Source organism: Muntiacus reevesi, chromosome 15, assembly GCF_963930625.1.
Source record: "Muntiacus reevesi chromosome 15, mMunRee1.1, whole genome shotgun sequence".
Classification (NCBI taxonomy): domain Eukaryota; kingdom Metazoa; phylum Chordata; class Mammalia; order Artiodactyla; family Cervidae; genus Muntiacus; species Muntiacus reevesi.
In genome coordinates, this window is record NC_089263.1 from 11,780,082 (window position 1) to 11,803,751 (window position 23,670).

Consider the following 23,670-nt stretch of genomic DNA (forward strand, 5'->3'; position numbering starts at 1 on the left):
AATTCCCATTTTTTCACCCTATTTTTTTGTGGCTTATACATATCTAAACTCTATAAATATTCATTTGGCAAAGCTTGGGGGTTGGGACTTTTTTCAGAGTTTAGTCAAGTCCCACAGAAAACAGATGGCACATTCTAACTGAGTGATCTTCAGAGAGCTTAATAAAGAGACGTCTTATGAAGATAAAGGCAAAGTGTAGAGAAACATCAAGAGACAGGACAGCATCCTAAGGCAGGCACCCCTCCATACTTGAAGTGGCTAGAGGGGCATGTGGGCATGGAATGTGGGGAGAAAGAAAGTGGGCTCAAGGGATGAGCTGCACTGCCAAAAGTTGCAGTAAGCCCATGAAATGCAGAGTCAAGTGACTGAATGTCTAATCTCCATTCTCTTTGCCCCCTCCAGACACTTGCTAATGTTCCTCATTGGCAAACTCAGTGGTAAGCCAACATTGATCCTGACCCTAGAGGTCAGCCTCCCGTTTCTTATCACAGGTTGGAGTTATCCAGAAGGATTAAAAGCAAAACTATCTTGAACATCACATAAATATTCCTCTATGTGACCTTAGACTTCCCTAGTGGCTCAGTCAGTAAAGAATCTGCTTGGAACGCATGAGACAGCTTGCAGTGTAGGAGACCCAGGCTGGTAGGATCCCCTGGAGAGGGAGTCTCAATTATAGGAATGACTATATTTTTCTTGAGTTTCTATTTTATTTTATCATATACATCCTCCAAGTCATAGTAATAATTGCAGACAATTTTTGTTATTTAGTGAAAATTCTTAGAACCAGATTTTGGCCCACCTTAGTTGTACCTGTCTGCTATTTTCTAAACATTTTGTCATATTAATTCCTTTGAAATATAACCAATTTTATCTTCAGCTGGTATGTTGCACATATATTTCAAGAACACCTTCAATTCAATTTAATTAATTGAATTTAATCAACTGAAATATTGAAAAACAGCAACTTTGATTGAAGAAAGGACAGAATTCCTCTGCTTTCCATGCTTTTAAAAATTGGTTTTCATATACCCTAACCTTGAATTTTCATGAATGATTTCAGTTTCTCTGTTTATATTCTGTGATGCTCTAATAATATGCCTGATGTGTACAATTAAAATTTACAAAGCACCTTTCTACCTATTATTGCATTTGACCTCCACGAAATTCTGAAATAAGAAAGGTAGCTCATTATCTTAATGATACAAACATATGTATATTAAAATGTCTACTTAGAATAATAGGGAATATTAATTTTCTCATTTTGCTGTTACAGACATGAAATTTCAATTCTTTCCATCCGACTACTGTCAACCAGATTTAATGACAGGGGGCAAAAACCGCCCTCTATTTTCATGTTGTTCTATTTTCTTTCTGCACAGTGTCAGTTGCAAATATTTTAACATAATGAATTTTTGAAGCAGGAAAGGCCAAGGCCCTTCTGGGTTATGCACAGATTCATCATCAAAGCCTTTTCAAGGTAGGTAGAAAATCATGTTAATATATTTTGTACAATCTCCTATTGCCCAAGGCAAACCATTTGAAAAGATATTTGATATGTCAAACCTTAAGCACAACGATTTGGGATAAGTGTTTCTGATTTAAAGTCCAAGTCTCTTCTAAGTTGAAATCACTCTAACTTCAATCTGAGGAATAAAATGTCAACTAGCAAAAGAATACACAAAATATTTTATAATCTATACAACTGAACTATTGATCCAAGAGTCTTGGGGCTAATGCGCTGTGCATCAGTAGAGCAGGTAATAATTCAAAGAAAGGAAACTAGTTAATTTTCAGTGAGTTTATTTCTTGGCAGGCAGACTGCTGATAGTAATTTTTGTAGGCGACCTCCTTCTTGCTTGCCTTCTGCCTCTTTGTTAGACAAGTCCAAGTTAGCACATGGCATTGGTCAAAGTGGCTAAATGAGCTCTTGTTTATGGGTAATGATCTGTTACATTTATGACATTCTCTGACTGATGCTGCATGCTCCTTTGTAGGTATCACTGAATTTTGATCACTATTATCTCAATAGATTGATTAATTCAGCTTTAAAGAAGATGCTAAGATGAAGCAAATTAGAAACATAATAAGACATCAGCTGTTCAAATAAAGATGGGAAAGTCAGGCTGAGTTAGTATGTCAATGATAAATATATTGAAAAAGAAATTTACTGTTATGGAAGAATAGAAGCAATTTGTCCTTTTAACAAAAAAGAGATTTCACTAAATATGTTTTAATAAGCTATTTTAAAAATAGAGATTGTCAGAATAGACATAGATGCTCTTAAAATATTTGAAACTAGTTTAAGATTCTTAAGAATTTATATATATATTTAAAGAGTCCAAAAAGAAAATATTAGTCACTCAGTCATGTCAGACTCTTTGCAACCCCATGGACTGTAGCCCACCAGGCTCCTCTGTCCAGGCAAGAATAGTGGAGTGGGTTGCCTTTTCCTTCTCCGGGGGATCTTCTCAACCCAGGGATCAAACCTGGGTCTCCTGCATTGCATGCAGATTTTTTTTTTTTTTTTTACCGTCTGAGCTATTGGGAAAACCAAAATGAAAAAGTCAAAGTGAAAGTCACTTAGTCGTGTTCGACTCTTTCCAACCCCACAGACTGCAACTACAGTCCATGGCATTCTCCAGGCCAGTACTGGAGTGGGTAGCCTTTCCCTTCTCCAGGGCATCTTCCCAACCCAGGGATCAAATCCAGGTCCCCAGCATTGCAGGCAGATTCTTTACCAACTGAGCTATGAGGAAAGTCTGGAGAAGCCAAAAGTTCTCTGTTTAGAGCCTGACTACTCAAAGTACCCCACAGACCCTTGCATCAATCTCACCTTGGGGTTTGTTAGAAGTGTTGACTCTTTAGTCTCACACTAGGTTACTGAATAATTCTTTCTTTCTTCTTTTTACTTGCTGTTTTTCAAGTTGGTACTCTTTATTGCTCTGTCTTCAATTTTGTTGATTATTTCTTCTGTCATCTCAAAATTACTGTTGAGGTCCTTTAGTGAATTTTTATTTTATTTTACTCTTCAGCTCCAGAATTTTTATTTTGTTGTTTTGGCTTAAAAAAAAAATTTCTGTCTCTTTACTGATGTTCTCTATTTGATGAATCATTCTCACTTTATTTCTTTAAAAGTGATTTCCTTTTAGGTCTTTGAACATAACAGCTGCTTTGAAGTATTTGTCTGATAAGTCTAACATTTGGGTGTTCTCAGATGAGCTTCCCTTGTGGCTCAGCTGGTAAAGAATCTGCCTGCATGCGGGAGACCTGAGTTCAGTCCCTGATTTGGGAATATCCCCTGGAGGAGAGAAAGGCTACCCACTCCAGTATTCTGGACTGGAGAATTCCATGGGGTTGCAAAGAGTCACATATGACTGAGCAACTTTCACTTTCAGATGAGCTACCCTTGTTGCCTGTTTCTTTGCCTATCTTGTATTTTTGTTGTTGTTGTTATTGAAAACTGGGTATTTTTAATAATCAATTGTAGCAACTCTGGATTTTTATCCCTCCCCTCACCCCCTGCAACATGCAGGGATGGCTGATATTTGTTTCTTTCAGGACTTGCTTGGACTAATTCTGTGGAGTTTATTTGTCAGCAGCATATTGCCTTTGATGTCTCTGATAAATATTTTTACTCTCTTTATTTTCAAGACTGACTTCTTTAGGATTTGCCCCTGAAGATGTCCAATATGCTACTGTACAAGAGCGAAGAACAATTACTAATAGCTCCAATAAGAATGAAGCTACTCACTAAATATATGTGTGTGTGTTTAATATATTAATTTGATGCTTTTGAATTGTGGTGCTGGAGAAGACTCTTGAGAGTTCCTTGGACTGCAAGGAGATCAGATCAGTCAATCCTAAAGGAAATCAACCCTGAATATTCACTGGAAGGACTGCTGCTGAAGTTGAAGCTCCAATACTTTGGCCACCTGACGTGAAGAGCTGACTCACTGGAAAAGACCCTGATGCTGGGAAAGACTGAAAGGAAAGGAGAAGGGAGTTGCAGAGCATGAGATGATTAGATAGCATCACTGACTCAATGGACATGATTTGAGCAGGCTCCTGGGCGGAGGACAAAGGAGCCCTGACAAGCTGCAGTCCATGGGGTTGCAAAGAGTCAGACGTGACTTAGCCACTGAACAACGGCAACGGCAGCATTACCACACAAGCCTGAGCCACATTTATATATTTCCTGCACTATGATGAGAGCTTGCTGTCTACCGGGCCCTTCTTCTCCCACTCTTGCTTCCTTTGGGTCTATTCTTCATCCTGATGCTATATTGATTCTTTTAAAACATACAATAAGCCCTTCGGTTCTCTTAGTATCTTTGGTTTTCAGTTAGAATTCCTGCAAATCGATACAAGAGTCTGTGGAATGGCAATCTGATGGGGTTATGGCAGGGGAAAAAGCTCAGATGTACTGAAGCACTGTTTACACGGCATTTTATCTGATTTTGAGGAAACATTCATTGTTCATATCAAACATTAATATTCTAGAAATGTACATGAAGCAGATTTGCACTTGGCCACAATCTCCTTTCAAGGACATGACCTCCTTTATAACTCTTAGATAGGATCTGGAAAGGAATACAATGCTAGCTCCTTACAACATCAGATGAAAGGAGAAAGATGTTTCAAAGCGATTGAATCGTGTGTTGCATGCTCTTGTTTTTCCCTCCCAGTCTTCACTTGGTGCCATAAATCTTGGTTCCCCTTAGGGACACATTGTGCCGTTTACAAATTCCTAAATAAAAAAAGGCATGTCTGATGAGTACAGATTGGCTCTTTGTTCTGTTGAACCTTTAAAAAGGTCCTTTTATTTTTCCCAGAAAATATGCAAAGTGCCTGAAAGACTCTTTTCAGCTCTTATTTGTGTGCAAGTAAATATCTACAATTATTTCTAAAGGGTGAAAGTGAGGAGTGTTAATCATGGGATTGGAGAGTGGGGAGCATAAAACTCAGGCTTTAACATGAAAAGAGTTAGGACAATCTGATCCTGGGAAGTCTGGTGTGAAAAAGACTGGATAATGCTAAAATTAGATGGAATGAAAGTGCAAACTAAATTTTAGTGAGCAATGAAAATTTGATCATGTCCATAGTATTTTATGGTGCCTCAGATGGTAAAGAATCTGCCTGCATTACAGGAGGCCTGGGTTTGATCCCTGGGTGGGGAAGATCCCCTGGAGTAGGGAATGGTTAACCACTTCATTATTCTTGCCTGGAGAATTCCTTGGACAGAGGAGTGTGGTGGGCTACAGTCCATGGGGTCACAAAGAGTTGGACACGACTGAGTGACTGACACTTTCATAGCATTAGGTCCAACTTCCCAGGTGGTCCAGTGACAAAGAATCTGCCTGCCCATGCAGGAGACATAGGAGACACAAGTTCGATCCCTGGGTCAGGAAGATCCTCTGGAGGAGGAAATGTCAACCCATTCCAGTATTCTTGCCTGGAAAATCCTACGGACCCAAGAACCTGACGGGCTACCGTCCATGGGGTCACAGAATTGGACATGACTGAACCAGTACTGGGCGTTCATTGGAAGGACTGATGTTAAAGCTGAAACTCCAATATTTTGGCCCCCTGATTCGAAGAGCTGACTCATTTGAAAAGACTCCGATGTTGGGAAAGATTGAGGGCAGGAGGAGAAGGGGACGACAGAGGATGAGATGGTTAGATGGCATCACTGACTCAATGGACATGAGTTTGGGTAAACTCCGGGAGTTTATGATGGACAGGGAGGCCTGGCGTGCTGCGGTTCATGAGTCGCAAAGAGTCAGACAAGACTGAGTGACTGAACTGATACTGATACTGAACAACTGCGCACATATGCATAGCATTAAGTCACAGTTATTTTTTCTGATACCAGTATCACCTCTTACCATGGTGATTGTTCATGGATATCATGATGGATAAAACAATCAAAATCATTTTTTGTTGTTGGCTTCAGGTTCTATGATGTGTATGATCTTTCTCTGTGTGTGTGTGTTTAGTCACTCAGTTTTGTCCGAATTTGTGACTCCATGGACTGTAGCCCACCAGGCTCCTCTGTCCATGGAATTTTCCTGGCAAGAATACTCCTCTGTTCATGAGATTTTTCTGGCAAGAACACTGGAGTGGGTTGCCATTTCTCCTCCAAGGATCCCCCAACCCAGGGATCTAACCCTCGTATCCTGCATTGGCAGGTGGATTCTTCACTGTGCCACTTGGGAAGCCCATGCATGACCTTTCTACTAAGAGTGACAGCTTCAGTGGTTTTGCTTATTACCTTATACTATTAAATGGATTCATCCATTGTTGATTAAAAATAACAATAATACACATAAGGGTGGTTATCTCAGTTTTATTTATAATAGTTGAAAACTTCAAATGACCTACAGCAGTATCTCCAAATGAGAGGTTATTTAGCTAAATTATATCACAACACTGTAACGGGATGCATCCTTAAAAAGTAGTGACATACAAGATCACACAATAATGTGAAAGATGTTCACACTATATACTACTGGGTAAAAATGTGTTAGGGTATGTCATATGCCTGTTGGGATGATTATAAAAAGGGAAGAGAAAGCCAGAGGATAAGAAACTAAGAGTAATGTTCCAAGTAGTGTCTGACTCTTTGTGACCTTATGGACTGTAACCCACCAGGCTCCTTCTGTCCATGGGATTCTCCAGGCAAGAATATTGGAGTGGGTTGCCATTTCCTTCTCTAGGGGATCTTCCTGACCCAGGGATTGAACTTGTGTCTCCTAAGTCTCCTGCATCAGCAGACAGGTTCTTTACCACTAGCACCACCCGGGAAGTCCCAGAGGATAAATACCTAAATGCTAAATTACCTCTATAGGTTGGGATTATGAGTGAGTTATGAGTTTATTTGTTGACTTATATTTGCCTGTTTTATAAATTTCTAAATAGACACATTTCTTTTTAAAGAAGAAAAATAAATTATGGGGAAAAAGAAGAGAGAGCCTGGCATCCACATGAGCATAGGAAAATAAGCTGTTCTTTGATTCCTGGGATTTCTTTTTTAAATTTTATTGAAGTGCAGTTGATTTACAATGTTGTGTTAGTTTCTGCTGTATTGCAAAGTCAGTTATATATATATATATATATATGTATATAGAGGTATGTATGTATATATGTATGCGTATATATACGTATATGGTGGTGGTGGTGGTTTAGTCATTAGTTTATGTCTGACTCTTGTAACCCCCATAGACTGTAGCCTGCCAGGCTCCTCTGTCCATGGGATTTCCCAGGCAGGAGTACTGGAGTGGATTGCCATTTCCTTCTCCAAAACATACCATAGATTAAACATATATATACATATATATATATATATATATATATATATATACACACACACACACACACATATAGCTTAAAACATAGCTTAAACATATATATATATAGCTAAAACATATATATATATATATGTATGTATGTATATATGTATGCATATATGTATATATGGGCTTCTCTGGTGGCTTAGATGCTAAGCAGGACACCTGGGTTCGATCCCTGGGTTGGGAAGATCCCCTGGACAAGGGAAAGGCTATCCACTTTGCCTGGAGAATCCCAAGGACAGAGGAGCCTGGTGGGTTACAGTTCATGGGGTTGCAAAGAGTCAGACATGACTGAGCGACTAAGCACACATGTATGTATATATAGGTATATATATGTTTGTATATATGTATGCATATATGTATGTATATACACACATGTATATATATATATATATTTCTATTATGGCTTATCACAGGATATTGAACACAGTTCCCTGTGCTATACAGTAGGATCTTGTTGTTTATCCATCCTGTATATAATAGCGTGCATCTACTAGTCCCAAACTCTCAATCCTTCCCTCCCACTCATGGAATTTCCAATCCTGACAGTAGTTCAGTAAGGTAGATACTCTTATTCCAACTTTATAGGTGACAAAAGGAGTCCTAAGGAAGGTTTGTGACTTGTTGCAAGACACGTGGCTGGCAGGTGCGGGAGCTGCCAACCCCTGCCTCTCTCCTCACGCCCCTTTGGAGTTCCTGTGTGTGCTTTTAAAGGCTTTCCTCTTTCGCCCCTTTCTTCACATGGATGGCATCATCTTCTCCTTCTCTCCATCTTTTGCAGCCCCTTCCTATTGGCTTTCTCACCAGCTCACTCACTCAGCAAATACTCATTGAACACTAACTAATCTATATATAGAAGAGATGGAGTTATGTGTGAGTGATATGGAGATAAACTAGACATAAATCCAAGTCTTAGTGGGGCCATGGCAGAAACTGATAGGTAAACACAGCTTGCATTGCCAAGTGCTCTGGGGTGGACCAAAGGCTCTGGGCAGGGGGGCAGGGTCTGGTGTGTGCCATGAAGTAGAAATCAGATGACTTTAATAGAATGTGCCTGAAATAAAAGGAAGCTCATACTGAGATCCTCGTGTGCCAGGGTAGGGACACTGGGGTGTCTAGGTATTCACCTATGAAATGATGTTTTAGTGACTTTGGATTCTTGATGTTATTGGGCACTACTGTATTTTCGTTGTGTGGTCTTCCTGTTGAATTTTGCCTTCTTTTGGGAGGAAAGAATGTTTTCATCATAGTTTAACCCCCCAAATTAAAGGAAAGTAAACATGTGGCTAAAACTGATCCCTGAAGGGAATTTGTGAATTCTTACATTTAGAAATAAGTACTTTTTATTATAAGGTTACTAAAAGAAAATAACAGAATTATTTAAATTTTAAACAGTCAGAATTATTTCTTGTATTAAAAAACACAACCTTAATCCTTTAAAAATCTTATGAGAAATAATACTGTTGGTGTTTCAGACTTAACTTTAAAAATACAGTGATTTCCTTTTCGATAATTTAATCTGCACTTCCTCGCAACAGTTACTTCTCTCTAGTCTTTAAGTTCCTGATCAGGCTAGCATAATAAATCCCTGAAATGTTCACTCTATTTTCCACAGTTTGAGTTGATTGCTTAGAAATGCTTGGGAAATGCTCCTTTTTTTTGTTGTTATTTGTTTTTCTGTGAAAGCCACCTTGAAAAAAAATGTAGATCTTGCTATGAAAGTGAAGACAAAGTTTCAGTACCTTCTCCATTTAATCATTTCATCTTAATGAGCTATGTATGTCATTATTCAAAGATATTAATGGATTTGATGACTGTTGAATCATCTGATTGGTGTTTAAAATAATACTGTGAGGAACTGCTAATGTTCAATCAATACATACTGCTTAAATTCTCAGACATGTCAAGCTTTCAGCTTAAGAAGTCAATCTTGGTTGCAAAAGTTGTGGAAAGTCCAATTTATTTAGAGTAACAGCTTTTTTGTTTGTTTGTTTCAGTATAACACATTTTAGGAAGCTGGCATAACTACATGACAAGCAGTGTTTTGTGCTTAAAATTCTTTAACATATTTTAAAGTTAAAATAAGTTAAGAATCTTTAACTTATTTTCACCATTTTCCTTTGGTTTCTCAAAAAAAATGTGAAAGTGTGCCTTCACTGGAATCTTGAGATGTGTTTAACTTGAGTTATTTTTCTTACGGTGGAAAATGGCCATTTCCCTTCATTTAGTGCTCACAATATAGAAACAGCTTCCTGAATCAATATCCCTCAAAAGCTGAAAGAATAGACTTTAGAAATAATATTAGAGGAACTGGGTGCTTACATTTGAAATGCATGACTCCAGTGCTATGATGGCCAAGGTGAGGAAGGAGAGGAGACAGTAGAGACCCTAGGGTTCAAATTCTACTTCTGCGCTACTGGCTCTGTGCTTTGGGACAAATCTCTTAACTTCTCTAGCACTCAAGTATCTCATCCATGAAATGGAGAATACAACAGTATCTGGCTGTGATTGTGAGGACCGAATGACAGGCTGTAGATAATGCTTGTAGCCTGGGGTCAAGTACACTGTCAACAACCTTAATCAAGGTCAACACATACTGTTTCTTTAAAGGAAAGTGAGTAGTCCTTCAGTTGCTTTATTTTTATCTTGCCTTTGTCCCTTAGCACTTATAGGATATGGGGGCATGTCACTGCACTTTGAGGGGCTTCTCAGGTGTCGCTAGTGGTAAAGAACCCACCTGCCAATGCAGGAGATGAAGGAGATGCGGGTTTGATCCCTGGGTCAGGAAGATCCTCTGGAGGAGGAAATGGCAACCCACTCCAGTATTCTTGCCTGAGAAATCCCATGGACAGAGGAGCCTGACTGGCTATCGTCCATAGGGTTGCAGAGTCAGACACGACTGAAGTGACTTAGTGTGCACGCACGCACTACACTTTGTTGATCTTTAACATTTTTTATTGGAATGATGCAATTATCTTAAAAACCCGACCTGCCTACCTCAATATTCCAGTTTACCTGCAAGATTCTGTCAAACCTGGATGAAAAGTGACACTCCAGAAAGAAGAGCCCTTAGCTGGGCAGACATGCAAATGTGCAGATCTTGACCAAGCTGTCCAATTGCTAGGAGAAGAGTTATCTGACAGCTGATGTCTTGCTATTCTCAAGGGTAGCCCCCAACCAGTGACCTGGCCAGTAACCCAGTAAGGCAGGGATGTAGCCAAGGTCAGACCCTTCCTGGGTGGCCCTCAGTCAATGAGTGAGCAAGCAGTAATGCGAGGGACTGGCCACTTCTGCCCCACGTGGACCCCTCTAGTGGACATTCTTCACTTGAAGATGCCCCCAGGGGAAGCTGGCAGAAAGAGCGGATGTTCAACCTACAGGACAGCTCCCACTGCCCAACCAGAGAACCACACTTGAGGCAGGAGCAAAGGGTGAAAACTCAAGAGATTCCAAAACAGTCACCAGGTTTGAGCAGGGTGCTGAGGTGGACTCTGGGTATCAGATCAGGCGAGATGGTCAAGCTAGACTGGTGTAGAGTTGATCGGTGCTGAGGATAAGCTAAGGCTAAGGTCCCAGGGATGGGTGGGTGGAGTCGGCAAGGAGCACCTTGAAGGGATTCCCCAGTGTGGGTCCTCATTTGTTTAGCCGCTAAGTCCTGTTCAACTCTTTACAACCCTATGGACTGTAACCGGCCAGGCTCTCTTGTCCACGGGATTTCACAACAAGAATACCGGATGGATTGCTGCGTTCTTTTCCAGGGGATTTCCCCAACCAGGGATCGAACCCGCGTCTCCTGCTTTGGCAGGCGGATTCTTTACCGCTGAGCCATCAGGGAAGCCCCTGGGTCTTAATTGGGAGCAGCAAACCATCTCCTTAATCTTAAAAAGCTCTACACACTTCAAAGTTCTCTCCAAATGTAAGCAATTTGGCAATGCATTGTTCTGCCCTCTGGAGCATCAGGACATCTTTCTGACAAGATTTTGGGAGTATTGGGCCCCATTTTCAGTCTTGCCTCTATTTGCAAAGTTGGTATAATTTTCAAAAGCTGTCTTGCAGTGTTTGTTCTCCATTTCCTCAGATCTCACTGGGAAAAGTTGCCAGAGGAGCCCCAGGTTGGGCCCACTTCTAGCCTCCAAGTCTTTAGGGGGCGCTCCAACATCTGGTAAGATTGCTCACCCCGCTGTCATCAGCATCTCATGCCAGAACCGGGCTGTCAGTACTCTCTCCGGTGGGAATGGGGGTGGGGCACGATCCCACAATTATCCCCTAATGTGGACACTGACCTTTTGTCCATATAAGCGGAATGATTCATGCCTAGTCTGTCGTTACAAACTTTACACCTAAGAGCTAATGCGACAGCAATAAAATTCAGAGTGTATGAAATGAACACTGGGTCTTTGAGGCACTTGGAGCTCAGGGTTTTTCTCTGGGTTGCAAGCTCCAGATTCTTACCTTAAGGAAAAACACACTTCTCCTGTTTCAATGACCTGTGTTTATGCAACAGAAGATAAAAATGAAGAATTGTCAGAATTTGGCCTTAATATAAATCCATCTCACTGTATTGGCGCTTTATGAGGAAGCTTGTTGAAAAATAAACAGGTACATTATTAATAGTCCAGAAACAACAGAACAGATTTATGGCCATCTCATGCAGCCTAAACTTCAATGAACATTTGGTAAAAGGTACAGGAGAGAAAAGTGCCCTGTTATATTCATTGCTTTTGAGGTCATTCTCTTTCAGCTATATAACCATCTTAGTTTCACTATATCTGTAAGATATCTGTCTCTCTATCTATATATATACATGCATTTTTTTAAACCTACGAGCCCCTTTCTTGACCATGTTTTATAGAACCTCTCATGTTAAATGTGTAGTTGGACAAATTAACTATAATGGTTGGCCACATTCACTCTGCCCTGTTTTCCACTATAAAGATACACCTCAACACTTTCCACTAAGGACTTGAAAAATACAGAAATGTTCAAATCCCTTGGACAAAGAAAATCTGTATGTTCAGTCTTAAGAAGTTTGAAAACAGTATGAAAAGATGCAAAGATGTCAAGTTGTTAGTTAGGACATAAAAGTTGTGAAATTTGCTTTACTTGTCATACTTAATAAACTAAATTTGAAGTATAATAGCATTGAAAAATATTGTTATTTATTACAGTATAGTTTTTTCAGGTGAATTTACTTTCTATTAAATTTCATGTTTGTTACGACTGGATCTTTAGTCATACTCTGAGAATCAAAACTGAATTGTAGGGTATACCCTACATACCAAAGCTTAAATATCAGTAAATTACTTTGAAAAAACTGAAAATGTTAGTCGCTCAATCATGTCTGACTCTTTGTGATCCCATGGACTGTAGCCTGCCAGGCTCCTCTGTCCATGAAATTCTCCAGGCAAGAATATTGGAGTGGGTCGCCATTCCCTTTTCCAGGGTATCTTCTCCCTGATCTCCCACATTGCAGGCAGATTCTTTACCATCTGAGCCACTAGGGAAGCCCTAAATTAACTTGAATTCTAAACTTTTTCTCTTTATCATTAGTGGGAAAACACATATGGAAGAAAATTTTTTTAAAAAAAGAAAAAAAACTTAAAATCTTCACCTTTGCTTAATCAGCTAGATTCTGTAGCTACCACTACCAAAAATTATTTTTTGACATACTTTTATAATTTTGCCAAGTTTGCCACAGGGTTACCCACTCCAGTACTCTTGCCTGGAAGATCCCATGGATGGAGGAGCCTGGTAGGCTGCAGTCCATGGGGTCACTAGGAGTTGGCCATGACTGAGCGACTTCACTTTCTCTTTTCACTTCCATGCATTGGAGAAGGAAATGGCAACCCACTCCAGTGTTCCTGCCTGGAGAATCCCAGGGACGGGGAAGCCTGGTGGGCTGCCGTCTATGGGGTCGCACAGAGTCGGACACGACTGAAGAGTCTTAGCAGCAGCAGCAGCAGCCACAGGGTTTTATTTGTTAGGGACAAGACTGTTGTTGCACTAGGCGCTAAGTCGTATCTAACTCTTTGCGATCCCATGGACTGTAGCACCCCAGGCTTCTCTGCCCTCCACTATCTCCCAGAGTTGTTCAAATTCATGTCCATTGAGTCTAACCATCTTATCCGCTGCCGCCCCTTCTCCTTTGCCTTTAATCTTTTCCAGCATCAGAGTTGTTTCCAATGAGTTGGCTCTTCACATCATGTGGCAGAATTATTGAAGCTTCAGCTTCAGCATCAGTCCTTCCAATGAATATTCAGGGTTGATTTCCTTTAGGATTAACTGGTTTGATCTCCTTGGAGTCCAAGGGACTCTCAAGAGTCTTCTCCAGCACCACAATAGTGACTGATTACCATGAGGGGGTACACCTAGACCTAGTTATTGCTACCAATGAGTTCTGTGACCAGGCCTATCTATAGACCTTACTCTCAAGGTTCCTTATGTTTAGATGGAGGAGTTAACACTAGATTGGCTGAAAAACTCACTTACTCTAACATTTTATGAGTCCCTACTCTTTTCCATGTTTATTATTTCTGAAATTTGTACATTTACAAACACAGATAATTTTTTTTACATGAAACAGAAGCCTGAGGTGTCTGAAGCAAACCACTAAAAGGTTCTGAAACTCTACTATACTAAATCCCTGCCGCTGTGGGGCAGCTACAGTTGTAGACAGATCCCTTAAGAGTCCTAACACCCACTAACCTTTGAGAGTAACTTCTGTAGCCTTAAATCCCGGGGGGTTCCTGCAGGTTTCATAATCCCTTCAAAGGTAGTAGAAGTGGAATCTCACTTTCATTACTTTGTGCCTTGAATCCAAGAGACTCGCAGCAGTATGAATTTTGTGACAGCAAAATTATTCTCTTTTCCTAATAGGCTTTGGACTTGGCTTTGCCTTGTTCTTGTAAGCAGAGATGCACTTGGATTAGCTGGGTCATTTGGGAAAGAATGTCTGACAGATGTGCACTGTAGGATTCAGATATTGTTATTGTTGAAGACATACTTTTTTTTTTCATCTTCAGCTAGTTTGACAGTTGAATCCAAACACATTTTCATTAATTGCTGTATTTGTTATATTTCCAGATACTTTAAGAGCCCCAACAATGACTGTTTCATAGTTTCTTTTTCCTTCAGTAAGTTCTTGTAGGGCACTGATGTTCTTCCCCAAGGAGCGCCTATAGAGTTGGAGTGATGCTGTGTACTCAACTTCTTTTTTGAATTGCTCATTCTTAAGACAGCTGCCAGAAAAGACAACCGATAGATGTTTATAAACTAAGAAAGAACTGACTTTGTTTGTTTGTTTAAGTGAAATAGTCAGGACTCTCTGAAGACCAAAATTCATTTGTCTTTGGATATCAAAAAGAATATTTTTTTGTTTCTCTTCTACTTAGGGGTTATATTGATCTAGTGCTGTGTATGATTTTCCAGTTGCCTGGGATCATGAGTGATTTGTATAAATGGTATAAACATATACTCTGGAAATAGCACACATATTTGGGATGGCACGTGATCTCTCTAAGACTCAACCTGTGCATCTGTGAACTTGACCTTTACTGCCCTCCCAGCATTCCTGCAGGAATGAAATGAAGGCATGTATGTGAATTCACAGAGCAGAGCCAAGCAAATACAAATTAAATGATTATTTTGGCATGAAGAAACATCCTGTTAACCTCATTGTCTGAATCATGCTAACCATTTAAAATAATATTTTATAATTGAAATTTTAAATGTTTGTAAATAAAGATTTGACAACATATATTACTCTGGATATTTTCCTTTTTATTTTGGGAACATTGCACTTTAATGACCAACTGATGAGTGAACTTGGTACAGGTCATTGGAAATGTCATTTTCTACCCTGTTCTTGGTATCAGAAAAAGTTTTAAACTCTTTCCTTCTTTTTTAAAGTATCTTAAGGGCAGATAAGTGTAAATTAACTCATTATTACCTTGTAAATGCTTACTACCAATGTAATTATGGCTTCCTATATGGACACTAAGCATTGAAACATAACTTTTAAATCCAGTAGCCTCCTCTGGATGCCTCAGGGGAAATTATTACATACTAAATAGAAAGAAATCTCAGTTTAAGATTAAAAAATGTCAAGATACATGCTTAGAGCTAATGTTAATGAGATATTATCAGAATCAGGGTCTTCTTAGTTATTCCAAAGCACAAATGACATGCTCTCATCTTTATAGGCTTGACAAAGTTCAGACAAGCTGAGTTGAAATCTTTACAGATAAACTTTTTCAAAGTTTCAACCAATAAAAAAAGCTTAAAGGATTATGAGAAAACCACTCCCTTGAAAACATTTCTAAAATAAATCTATCTGTCAAATGTCACTTGGTGAAATTGTGTTTAATGTAGACACAGAATTTAAGAGGCTGACTTGTCCCTGATGCTGAGAAAGATTTAAGGCAAAAGGAGAAGGAACAACAGAGGATGAGATGGTTGGATGGCATCACCAACTCAGTGGACATGGATTTGAGCAAACTCCGGGAGACGGTGAAGGACAGGGAAGCCTAATGTGCTGCAGCCCATGAGGTCACAAAGAGTCGGACGTGACTTAGCCACTGAACAACAACAGTATTAGCCACTCATCAAGTAAGGATCAAAGATGCGGTCAGACTGGGTCTCAGGTGCAGCTGGAGTGTACCAAGGGTAGTTTTATGGGGTATGCTAAGCAAAGATTCCTTTTAGGAGAGTAGATATGAAAATAAACTCATTTTTAAGTTTCCCTAGGTCCTCATAGAAATTGAGAAAGTAGGGCAGGATGTGGCTCATGTCCAGTGGTGTGTTCTTAAACACTAAACAACTGGCGTTCAAAGTGGGTGGTGGGGAGGCCCTAATGTACCCTGCTTGCCGACTTCTGTAAATAATTCATGTGGCAGGTTTCATGCCACCAGCGTGAGATCACTGAACACATAGATGAGGAGAGACGCCGAGCATCGCTCCTGCAAGCTGGCATTCCTGGGCTCCAGCACATCACTGACTCTCTGAATAATGCTGGCCTGTCTCTGCCTTACTCCTTTGTTGTTGTTTAATTATCCAGGCAAGTCTGACTCTTTCTGCCACGCCATGGATTGGGAATTTCCAGACAAGAATACTGGAGTGGGTTGCCATTTCCTTTCTCCAGGGGATCTTCCCGACCCAGGGATCAAACCCGTGTCTCCGGCCTGATTCTCCTGCCTTGCAGCAGATTCTTCACCACTGAGCCTCTAGAGAAGCCCCTACTTCCTCGCTGGCTCATCATAAAATGGAAACTCAGGGACATGGTGATAAATTCGGTTGACGCTGACAGCTCAGAAGTGGCATGCTGCATCGCTTGGAGGGTGGGGTAGAGGCATTAGTGCTGTAGTCTGTGGAGGGTGGGCCCTGCAGTTGTGCGGGAAAAAAGCCCGTACAGCCGTATATGCATATGGAAGACCGGCTACAGGTCCATTTGCTTCACTTAACTCCCTGCAGACACACTGAGCGACTCACGGACCTCACATCATATCTCCTACTCTGTGCCAGGCTGCCTGGCCAGCCCACTCCCCTCTTCCAGTCCAAACTTGGCCTGCTTCCGCCTGGGCTCTGATATTTCTGGCCCTCTTCATGGGCTGTGTGAGCCGGACTAGAGGTGAATCGAGGTCACGGGGGCATCTGATAGCTGCGTTGAGAAGTGTAAAGGTATTCCAGGAAACAGCCTGGGAGGGAGGGTGGAGAAATCCCAGGGTGCCCACAGCCCTGACGCCAGCCGAGGAGGCCTCAGGCACAGTGTCCATTTTCTCGGGGAGGGAAAAAAAAAATCAGCGCTCCACGGGCAACTAAGTTACCCTGAGGAGACCTCACAGTTCAGCTGGCTTCCCCAGTGTCAAGGCTGCCTGAACCCCCGGGGGCCTGATGAGCTCAGAGGGGGGCTCTGCGCGGGCCATCACCCAGGGCTCATCCCCGCTTGGTGGACAGGAGCTTTGAAATAGAAGAGCAGCAAGCCTGGTTGATGGATGGTGTTGTTTTAGCCTTTTTGGAGGGAAAAACTCACTTTGGGAGGACAGGGGAAATAGATTGACCTCATGGTGCTCAGCACTCACAAACCCAGGGACAGTCCCAGAGGGCAAGCCATCACGTGCCCAAGCTATCTAGGGGCACTGAAGGAAGCATCATTGGAAAGACAGGGATTTGGGGGTCCTGGGAGCAAGCAGGGCCAGGCTCTGCTGAGGGCCCTGATCTCAGGGTGGTCTGTGTCTGCGGGCCTTGTCCCAGCCACCTCCTTCCTCCCCGCCACACAACTTACACAGGCTCGTCACTTCTTCCAAGGAGGGGGGACCAAAAATAAACAATAACGGAGGTGTTAGCACACAGCATCATGGCTACCAAGATTTCCTCTGCCAAAAATGCCCTATGAAGTGGTCCTTATACTTATGCTATGAGATTAGGGAATTCTTCAAAGAGAATGTCAAGCTATAAGGGTCTGTAGAATATGTGCACAGTATATAGTATATAGAAGCTTTCAGTTGCAAGTACCATGAGACTGACTTGGAGGCAGCTTAAGAGAAAGAGCAAAGGCATGATGGTTGGGGGCAGGGGGCAGATAGTCAATGGGGGAAAGAGGTTATTGGCAGGTTGTAAGGCCATTTCACAGAAAGCAAAACAGAGGCTGCTGGGGCTGTGGCCTGGAGCCAGGACTGGAGTTTGGGGGAGCCTGTGTGCTACCAAGTTATGCTTCTCTAGCTGCAGAAAAGGCCTCCGCACATAGAGCCACAGGACAGCAGAGGGTGTCCTGAATTTTCCACATTGCAGTCCAGGGACAAAGGAGATTTCTTTTTCCATCGGTGTCTACGAGTTTCCTAGCTCAGGCCAGGTGCCACCCCTGCTTGGTCAGCTGTGGAGAAGGCACAGTGTCTGGGCAAAGATTCTGATTTCATCTAACCAAGGTCTCTGCAGCCTGAAAATGTGAGTTCTGTCTTGCTTTCTACTAGAATCCCTCTTCACCCATGAAAACATACATCAGAGTGGAAAAGTCAGGGACTTGAATCAGGCAAATCTGGACATAGACCTCATTTTCCCTCTTACTAGCTGTTTAGCAAATAATGACGTACTCTAAAACTCAATTTTGTCTTTATCCTAACAAGAGATGCATGTTCTCGGGCCCAGAGATCCTCAGAGTCCTGGGACCCTCAGCACCAGCCTCCTCTGAGAACTTGCTAGAAGTGCAAATTCTCAGGCTCCACCCAGGACTGGCTGCACCAGAGACTGGGGGGCGGGGGGTGGGGTTCACTGACCTGTGTTTTAACAAGGCCTCCCTGAGGACACACGCTGGGTCTGCAGGGAGCCTCTGCGAGCCCTGGACGGCAGACCAGAGTCCTGGCTAAGGTCGCATTGGGCCTGCCACCCCACTTCCGTCTTCTCCCACAATGGTCTGTACAAGCAAACCCGAGGCAGGAAGCCTTTGGAGTCCAAAATCTTTGTGTTTTTCACAGGAGGAAGGGGGTTTCTCCAGCCTAAATCGATTGAGGATTAAAGACTGGAGGTATTTGAAGGAATAATGCGTTCAGTGGCCTAGGAGGGCATGCCAACCCACTCCAGTATTCTTGCCTGGACAATCCCATGGACAGAGGAGCCTGGCGGGCCACAGTCAGTCTATGGGGTGGCAAAGAGTAGGACATGACTGAAGTGATTTAACATGTATGCACACACCTCCTGGCCAGGTGCTTTTTGAGCTACAGAAAATTGTAGGCCCAGCCTGACGCTAGCAGAGTTGAAGGACGTTCTCAGGAAAATGTTTCTGCCCTCTTAGAGCTCCTAAACCCTGAAGGAGGAGAGGAAGCAGAGGGAAACTACAGACCGTATCTCCTCCTTACCAAAGGAGAGGCAAAGCAGACAGGAGAGTGGAAGCCCACAGCTTCAGACAGGATGGAACAAAACTCTAAATACTGTGCTGACACTATGCCAGTAACTGGGGGTAAATGGAAGTGCTGGGATGACACCCATATGGATTTATGGCTTTGAAAGGATGTGGACGAACAGGGTTGACAGCAATCGCTGGAAAAAATAAATGAGGGTGTTTGAGATTCTCTTTGGAATATACATAAGCATTGTGGGTGCTTTATAAGGAGCTGCCACTTTTTGAGTGCGTGTATGAGCCAGACTCATTCTAAAGCAGTGACAGAAGGTGACATGAAATTTTCATGAGTACTTTGAGGAGTTTATTCTGATTCGTATGCTACACGGAAGGGTACGAACGTTCAGGGGAAGGGTACTAAGTGGCTAAACGCTGCACAGAGAACTGGAGTGCCCAGCAGGGTTAGGGCCCCAGGCACAGCCTGCTGACCCCAAAGCCAAGTCGTAGCCACTGCCTTTGCATGGGAGTGATTTTAACAATACGTTAATCCCTAAATCGGGGAGAGTACTCATTTCCTTCTGGGAAGCAGTGCCTGAGCTTTGCAGATTGCAGTTTATCAGCCCACGTGAATCCCACACAGGGGCCCTGGCCAGAGAGTCTGGGAGACTCACAGACCTGCTCTTTGAGGGCCAGAAGGCCACTTTGCTGAGCCGGCACATATGTGGCCCAGTTTTGCTACTTGGAATTCAAGCCAGGATGAAGTCCCAGGGTTCAGTTTTGCTCCTCAGGCAAAGCTCTAGCCAGCGCCTGGGAAAGGGCTTTGCCATAGAAAGCCCGCTAAGCCCCTGGGCTCCATTCAGAATGGTGGCCTGCCTGGGTCTCTCTGGGGGCAGGGGTCATCCTCCAACCCTGCGAGCTTCATCAGAGCCATTCACTGCCTTGGTCTCCCCCTCACACACACCCGTTTATGAGCATGAATCACAGATTTCCAAATAACAAGCGTGAACTATTTTAATTTTTTTCACACCCACTGCAAGGCCCAGCTCCTTCTCAGCCTCCCTTCCAGCTGTCTGCGTGTCAAGTGGATTCTGACTCTCTGAGGGGAGGAGCAGAGCTGGTGGAGCTATTCAGTCAGTCCCCAGGAGGTTCGACACTTGCAGCAATTTGTAGTGAAATTACCAGCTGAAGTTGGTTTAGATCCTGGCTGGAGCCCTCCCTGAAGGGTGTGGCCTGAGAGCCAGGCAGTTTGCCGTAGGTGAGGGTCTTATAGCAGAGGACTTGGCTGAGGATCAGGCTGGGGAGACAAAGGGGTGGGGTTTGTACCATTGAGGCTGTCAGCCCCCAGATGCTGTGCTTGGGGTCACCCTAGTTCTTTTTTTCAGCCTCTCAAAATATATTGCTCTTCATTCTGATAAAACTAGGAGATGCACAGGCTGGCTGGGATCAGACCCTCTCATGGGCCAAATTTACGCGGTGGGGGGTGGGGGGTGAAGAATGGAATCTGTAGGTTCAGTTGTGCTCCGGATCTTCATAGATTTAAGTTGATTTAATTAAGATCTGGGGATTCCCTGGTGGCTCAGACAGTCAAGTATCTGCCTGCAATGTGGAAGACCTGGGTTTAATCCCTGGATCAGGAAGATACCTTGGAGAAGAGAATGGCTACTCACTCCAGTATTCTTGCCTGGAGAATCCCATGGACTGAGAAGCCTGGGCTACAGTCCTTGGGGTCCCAAAGAGTTGGACATGACTGAGTGACTAAACTTCAATTAAGATTTAATTCCTAAAATAGGAATTAATATGCACCCTTCATTCTTCTAATTGTGTAGTTGCTGTAGATGCAATGCTATCTGAAATACTGTTGAAGCTCAACCCGACCTTTGTATGCTGTTGACTAAAAAATATATATTCACAGCCTAAAAGTTGAGTGTTATGTTTTATTCCACAGGAGTTTTTAGGGCTTCAAGCCCAGGAGTCAGCATCTCAAGTGACCCTGAGAGAACTGTTCTGAGGAGGTGAGGGGAAAGCCAGGGTATATATAGGAGTTTTGCAACAAAGGGCAGGTAGTCTGAACATCAAAATTATTGTTGATTAAGGAAAATCAGATATCTCAACTTAAGGAATTTAGCACTCTCTTCTGTATGGAATCCCATGGAGGGAGGAGACTGGTAGGCTACAGTCCACGGGGTCGCAGAGTCAGACAAAACTGAGAGACTTCACTTCACTTCTGTATGGAAAGATGCAAGAGTCTGGGCTCACTGAAATCATTCCTTTCCTATTCATTTCAGCTATCTGGGGCTAGTATCCTGTGTTTTCACACCCTGAGTTTCCTCAGGGCTCACCCTAGGGTAGTAGTCTGCTGTCTGCTAGATGGCAGGTATTCTTTCCCTTCCTGAATTCCTTCAGGGGCTCACCAGCTTGCCAATGGCTGTGGCTGCAATTGCTGATGATTGTGACATCCTTTGTTTACTGATGCAGCACGCGATATTCCATTTATCAGGGCTTTCCAGGTGGCACTAGTGGTAAGGAACCTGCCTGCCAGGGCAGGAGATGTAAGAGATGGAGGTTCAATCCCTGAGTTGGAAAGATCCCCTGGAGAACGGAATGCCAACCCACTCCAGGGTTCTTGCCTGGAGAATCCCATGGACTGGGGAACCTGGCAGGCTATAGTTCATGGGGTTGCAAAGACTTGACTGCAGCAATTTAGAAGCAGCAGCAGCAGGATTCCATTTATCAATCCCTGTTCCAAATAGGAAAAGGAGTGTGTACAGTCTGTATATTGTCACCCTGCTTATTTAACCTATACGCAGAGTACATCATGGGAAACACTGGGCTGGAAGAAGCACAAGCTGGAATCAAGATTGCGGGGAGAAATATCGATAACCTAGATATGCAGATGACACCACCCTTATGGCAGAAAGTGAAGAGGAACTAAAAAGCCTCTTGATGAAAGTGAAAGAGGAGAGTGAAAAAGTTGGCTTAAAACTCAACATTCAGAAAACTAAGATCATGGCATCTGGTCCCATCACTTCATGGCAAATACATGGGGAGACAGTGGAAACAGTGTCAGATTTTATTTTTGGGGGCTCCAAAATCACTGCAGATGGTGACTGGAGCTATGAAATTAAAAGATGCTTACTCCTTGGAAGGAAAGTTATGACCAACCTAGATAGCATATTAAAAAGCAGAAACATTACTTTGCCAACAAAGGTCCATCTAGTCAAGGCTATGGTTTTTCCAGTGGTCATGTATGGATGTGAGACTTGGACTGTGAAGAAAGCTGAGAGCCAAAAAATTGATGCTTTTGAACTGTGCTGTTGGAGAAGACTCTTGAGAGTCCCTTGGACTGCAAGGAGATCCAACCGGTCCATCCTAGAGGAGATCAGTCCAGGGTGTTCATTGGAAGGACTGATGCTGAAGCTGAAACTCCAGTACTTTGGCCACCTGATGCGAAGAGTTGACTAACTGGAAAAGACCCTGATGCTGGGAGGGATTGGGGGCAGGAGGAGAAGGGGACGACAGAGGATTAGATGGCTGGATGGTATCACCGACTCGATGGACATGGGGTAGACTGTGAGAGTTGGTAATGGACAGGGAGGCCTGGAGTGCTGCGCTTCATGGGGTCGGACACAACTGAGTGACTGAACTGATTGAACTGAACTGACTGATACTGAGTTAAATCTCAGAGGCAGAGCTTTGTGTGAAGTAGAAAAGAAAAGCTTTATTGCTTTGCCAGGCAAATGGGGACACAGTGGGCTAATGTTCTCAAAACAGTGTCCCCACCTGGAGGGATAGTGAGGAGTTTTATAGTAATGGTTCAAAGAGGGTGTGATCAGCTCATGAACATTCTTCTGATTGGTTGGTGGTAAGGTAAGTGGGACACAGTATATCAACCTTCTGGTTCTAACCCGTCCGGGGGTTTACCTGCTTGTGGGCAGCATATGGTTGCCTGCTTCCACCTGTAGAGGTTTCAGTATCTGCAAAATGGATCAAAGATATTGCTATGTTTATCCCTTGAGGGGGCACCAGGACCCTGCCCAAGGATGCACTATTGTTTCTAAACTGTTCCTCCCTTGTCTCTGCATCCCCTCCCTTCCCCAATTAGCATCTGTTTGAACCTGTCCAACTTGAGGGGAGAGCCTGACGCTCAGGGGTGAGTCCATGCTCTGGGCCTGGTGGGGAGGAGAAGGGCTCAACTGAGGCTTAGTGGAGAGACAACCAGCCTTCTGTTCAGATGGAGACTCTGTAAATCTTTTTAGCTGCTAACTTAGCTTCCTACCAGTTTTTCAACTCTAGACTTGTTTTCCTTAACCTAGGAGCATTAAACCTTAGGGGACCTCCAGGGACCTTGCACTTTCTCTCCTTGTCTCAGTGGAAGCTGTAGCCCAGGCACTGGGCCCCAGTGGTTACTGCCTGCTTGCCATAGGTTGTTTATCACCTTATTTACTTCTCCCTGCAAAAGAAAAGAGGCTTCCCTGGTGGGACTCAGTGATAAAG